Genomic DNA, 5,386 nt, shown 5'->3' with positions numbered 1-5,386 from the left:
CTTTGTCAGTGTTCCTGTTAGACAGTATGTGGTCTCTGTCAGTGTTCCTGTTAGACAGTATGTGGTCTCTGCCAGTGTTCCTGTTAGACAGTATGTGGTCTCTGTCAGTGTTCCTGTTAGACAGTATGTGGTCCTTACCAGTGTTCCTGTTAGACAGTATGTGGTCTCTGTCAGTGTTCCTGTTAGACAGTATGTGGTCTCTGTCAGTGTTCCTGTTAGACAGTATGTGGTCTCTGTCAGTGTTCCTGTTAGACAGTATGTGGTCTCTGTCAGTGTTCCTGTTAGACAGTATGTGGTCTCTGTCAGTGTTCCTGTTAGACAGTATGTGGTCTCTGCCAGTGTTCCTGTTAGACAGTATGTGGTCTCTGTCAGTGTTCCTGTTAGACAGTATGTGGTCTCTGTCAGTGTTCCTGTTAGACAGTATGTGGTCTCTGTCAGTGTTCCTGTTAGACAGTATGTGGTCTCTGCCAGTGTTCCTGTTAGACAGTATGTGGTCTCTGTCAGTGTTCCTGTTAGACAGTATGTGGTCTCTGTCAGTGTTCCTGTTAGACAGTATGTGGTCTCTGTCAGTGTTCCTGTTAGACAGTATGTGGTCTCTGTCAGTGTTCCTGTTAGACAGTATGTGGTCTCTGTCAGTGTTCCTGTTAGACAGTATGTGGTCCTTACCAGTGTTCCTGTTAGACAGTATGTGGTCTCTGTCAGTGTTCCTGTTAGACAGTATGTGGTCTCTGCCAGTGTTCCTGTTAGACAGTATGTGGTCTCTGTCAGTGTTCCTGTTAGACAGTATGTGGTCTCTGCCAGTGTTCCTGTTAGACAGTATGTGGTCTCTGTCAGTGTTCCTGTTAGACAGTATGTGGTCTCTGCCAGTGTTCCTGTTAGACAGTATGTGGTCTCTGTCAGTGTTCCTGTTAGACAGTATGTGGTCTCTGTCAGTGTTCCTGTTAGACAGTATGTGGTCTCTGTCAGTGTTCCTGTTAGACAGTATGTGGTCTCTGTCAGTGTTCCTGTTAGACAGTATGTGGTCTCTGTCAGTGTTCCTGTTAGACAGTATGTGGTCTCTGTCAGTGTTCCTGTTAGACAGTATGTGGTCTCTGTCAGTGTTCCTGTTAGACAGTATGTGGTCTCTGTCAGTGATCCTGTTAGACAGTATGTGGTCTCTGTCAGTGTTCCTGTTAGACAGTATGTGGTCTCTGTCAGTGTTCCTGTTTGACAGTATGTGGTCTCTGTCAGTGTTCCTGTTAGACAGTATGTGGTCTCTGTCAGTGTTCCTGTTAGACAATATGTGGTCCTTACCAGTGTTCCTGTTAGACAGTATGTGGTCTCTGTCAGTGTTCCTGTTAGACAGTATGTGGTCTCTGTCAGTGTTCCTGTTAGACAGTATGTGGTCTCTGTCAGTGTTCCTGTTAGACAGTATGTGGTCTCTGTCAGTGTTCCTGTTAGACAGTATGTGGTCTCTGTCAGTGTTCCTGTTAGACAGTATGTGGTCTCTGTCAGTGTTCCTGTTAGACAGTATGTGGTCCTTACCAGTGTTCCTGTTAGACAGTATGTGGTCTCTGTCAGTGTTCCTGTTAGACAGTATGTGGTCCTTACCAGTGTTCCTGTTAGACAGTATGTGGTCTCTGTCAGTGTTCCTGTTAGACAGTATGTGGTCTCTGTCAGTGTTCCTGTTAGACAGTATGTGGTCTCTGTCAGTGTTCCTGTTAGACAGTATGTGGTCTCTGTCAGTGTTCCTGTTAGACAGTATGTGGTCTCTGTCAGTGTTCCTGTTAGACAGTATGTGGTCTCTGTCAGTGTTCCTGTTAGACAGTATGTGGTATCTGTCAGTGTTCCTGTTAGACAGTATGTGGTCTCTGTCAGTGTTCCTGTTAGACAGTATGTGGTCCTTACCAGTGTTCCTGTTAGACAGTATGTGGTCTCTGTCAGTGTTCCTGTTAGACAGTATTTGGTCTCTGTCAGTGTTCCTGTTAGACAGTATGTGGTCTCTGTCAGTGTTCCTGTTAGACAGTATGTGGTCTCTGTCAGTGTTCCTGTTAGACAATATGTGGTCCTTACCAGTGTTCCTGTTAGACAGTATGTGGTCTCTGTCAGTGTTCCTGTTAGACAGTATGTGGTCTCTGTCAGTGTTCCTGTTAGACAGTATGTGGTCTCTGTCAGTGTTCCTGTTAGACAGTATGTGGTCTCTGTCAGTGTTCCTGTTAGACAGTATGTGGTCTCTGTCAGTGTTCCTGTTAGACAGTATGTGGTCTCTGTCAGTGTTCCTGTTAGACAGTATGTGGTCCTTACCAGTGTTCCTGTTAGACAGTATGTGGTCTCTGTCAGTGTTCCTGTTAGACAGTATGTGGTCTCTGTCAGTGTTCCTGTTAGACAGTATGTGGTCTCTGTCAGTGTTCCTGTTAGACAGTATGTGGTCTCTGTCAGTGTTCCTGTTAGACAGTATGTGGTCTCTGTCAGTGTTCCTGTTAGACAGTATGTGGTCTCTGTCAGTGTTCCTGTTAGACAGTATGTGGTCTTTACCAGTGTTCCTGTTAGACAGTATGTGGTCTCTGTCAGTGTTCCTGTTAGACAGTATGTGGTCTCTGTCAGTGTTCCTGTTAGACAGTATGTGGTCTCTGTCAGTGTTCCTGTTAGACAGTATGTGGTCCTTACCAGTGTTCCTGTTAGACAGTATGTGGTCTCTGTCAGTGTTCCTGTTAGACAGTATGTGGTCTCTGTCAGTGTTCCTGTTAGACAGTATGTGGTCTCTGTCAGTGTTCCTGTTAGACAATATGTGGTCCTTACCAGTGTTCCTGTTAGACAGTATGTGGTCTCTGTCAGTGTTCCTGTTAGACAGTATGTGGTCTCTGTCAGTGTTCCTGTTAGACAGTATGTGGTCTCTGTCAGTGTTCCTGTTAGACAGTATGTGGTCCTTACCAGTGTTCCTGTTAGACAGTATGTGGTCTCTGTCAGTGTTCCTGTTAGACAGTATGTGGTCTCTGTCAGTGTTCCTGTTAGACAGTATGTGGTCTCTGTCAGTGTTCCTGTTAGACAGTATGTGGTCTCTGTCAGTGTTCCTGTTAGACAGTATGTGGTCTCTGTCAGTGTTCCTGTTAGACAGTATGTGGTCTCTGTCAGTGTTCCTGTTAGACAGTATGTGGTCTCTGTCAGTGTTCCTGTTAGACAGTATGTGGTCTCTGTCAGTGTTCCTGTTAGACAGTATGTGGTCTCTGTCAGTGTTCCTGTTAGACAGTATGTGGTCTCTGTCAGTGTTCCTGTTAGACAGTATGTGGTCTCTGTCAGTGTTCCTGTTAGACAGTATGTGGTCTCTGTCAGTGTTCCTGTTAGACAGTATGTGGTCTCTGTCAGTGTTCCTGTTAGACAGTATGTGGTCTCTGTCAGTGTTCCTGTTAGACAGTATGTGGTCTCTGTCAGTGTTCCTGTTAGACAGTATGTGGTCTCTGTCAGTGTTCCTGTTAGACAGTATGTGGTCTCTGTCAGTGTTCCTGTTAGACAGTATGTGGTCCTTACCAGTGTTCCTGTTAGACAGTATGTGGTCTCTGTCAGTGTTCCTGTTAGACAGTATGTGGTCTCTGTCAGTGTTCCTGTTAGACAGTATGTGGTCTCTGCCAGTGTTCCTGTTAGACAGTATGTGGTCTCTGTCAGTGTTCCTGTTAGACAGTATGTGGTCTCTGTCAGTGTTCCTGTTAGACAGTATGTGGTCCTTACCAGTGTTCCTGGCAGAAACCATAGCTCTGATGCTGGGACAGAGAGAGGGACAGGAGAGACCTGTAACACCAGCCAAGCCTCAGGATCCTCCACCACAGGAGGTACTGTACAGTCAATCAATCAATCAATGTCTTAATTGTATCAATTAAAACATTTTTTGTGCATTCAGTGTAAAATAATTGTATTTTGAATTGGTTGGTTTTGTCGTCAATGTATGTTCTTTTCTTTTTTTCTGCCCTCCTTTAATGTATGTATTTGTTATTTCTTTCCACCTTGTGCTGTTGTAGGAGCCCTTGGTCCTAACCCCTGTTCCCACCCCCTCGCCCAGTGTTAGTCCTGGGCCCCCCAGCAGAGGCTTGTCCCCCCTGGGCACCCCACAGGCCTTGGAGCAGAGGACCCCACAGCAGTCACCAAGAGAGCCTCAGCCACCTGATCCCCACACCTTTACACCTACAGGTCTGATAACATAGCCGCTGTATCTCCGTTACACAAGCACGCTCTGCACATTCTATCTGCAGTTATAGTATGAGTAATTGAGTGGTCCATGACTAGGGCCCAGACCTGATAAGGGGAAACTCTGGGCCCTAGTTATAGGCTTGGACCAGAGTCACAATGAGATGCTGAACATTTCTGTTCCTCTTTGTTATCAGAGCCGGAGCCAGAAGTGACCCCTGTCACCACTCCAGTCCCCTGCTGGCCCCTGGGGAGATGCTTCACTGCCTTTGGCTGAGGAGCAACCCCACAGCCCTGGCTGAGGAGCAACCCCACAGCCCTGCAGAGGAGCAACCCCACAACCCTGGCAGAGGAGCAACCCCACAGCCCTGCAGAGGAGCAACCCCACAGCCCTGCAGAGGAGCAACCCCACAGCCCTGGCTGAGGAGCAACCCCACAGCCCTGGCTGAGGAGCAACCCCACAGCCCTGGCTGAGGAGCAACCCCACAACCCTGGCTGAGGAGCAACCCCACAACCGTGCAGAGGAGCAACCCCACAACCCTGGCAGAGGAGCAACCCCACAGCCCTGGCTGAGGAGCAACCCCACAGCCCTGGCTGAGGAGCAACCCCACAGCCCTGGCTGAGGAGCAACCCCACAACCGTGCAGAGGAGCAACCCCACAGCCCTGGCAGAGGAGCAACCCCACAGCCCTGGCTGAGGAGCAACCCCACAGCCCTGCAGAGGAGCAACCCCACAGCCCTGCAGAGGAGCAACCCCACAGCCCTGCAGAGGAGCAACCCCACAGCCCTGCAGAGGAGCAACCCCACAGCCCTGCAGAGGAGCAACCCCACAGCCCTGCAGAGGAGCAACCCCACAACCCTGGCTGAGGAGCAACCCCACAGCCCTGGCTGAGGAGCAACCCCACAGCCGTGCAGAGGAGCAACCCCACAACCCTGGCAGAGGAGCAACCCCACAGCCCTGGCTGAGGAGCAACCCCACAGCCGTGCAGAGGAGCAACCCCACAGCCCTGGCTGAGGAGCAACCCCACAGTCGTGCAGAGGAGCAACCCCACAGCCCTGGCTGAGGAGCAACCCCACAGCCCTGGCTGAGGAGCAACCCCACAGCCGTGGCTGAGGAGCAACCCCACAGCCGTGCAGAGGAGCAACCCCACAACCCTGGCAGAGGAGCAACCCCACAGCCCTGGCTGAGGAGTAACCCCACAGCCCTGCAGAGGAGCAACCCCACAGCCCTG

The 5,386-nt window shown here is 49.7% G+C and overlaps 1 long non-coding RNA gene across 1 annotated transcript; it reads left to right on the top strand.

Moving 5' to 3' along the window:
* The first annotated feature begins 3,515 nt into the window (after positions 1 to 3,515).
* Positions 3,516 to 4,907, top strand: LOC139563814 (uncharacterized). The gene is made up of 3 exons (XR_011672648.1): positions 3,516 to 3,803; positions 3,990 to 4,158; positions 4,353 to 4,907. It is a non-coding gene; the product is annotated as an uncharacterized lncRNA (long non-coding RNA).
* The last annotated feature ends 479 nt before the right edge of the window (positions 4,908 to 5,386 follow it).

This window comes from Salvelinus alpinus, chromosome 34 (assembly GCF_045679555.1).
Source record: "Salvelinus alpinus chromosome 34, SLU_Salpinus.1, whole genome shotgun sequence".
NCBI classification, from domain to species: domain Eukaryota; kingdom Metazoa; phylum Chordata; class Actinopteri; order Salmoniformes; family Salmonidae; genus Salvelinus; species Salvelinus alpinus.
The sequence above is the reverse complement of the archived record's forward strand: the minus strand, read 5'-3'. Positions and strand labels throughout refer to the sequence as shown.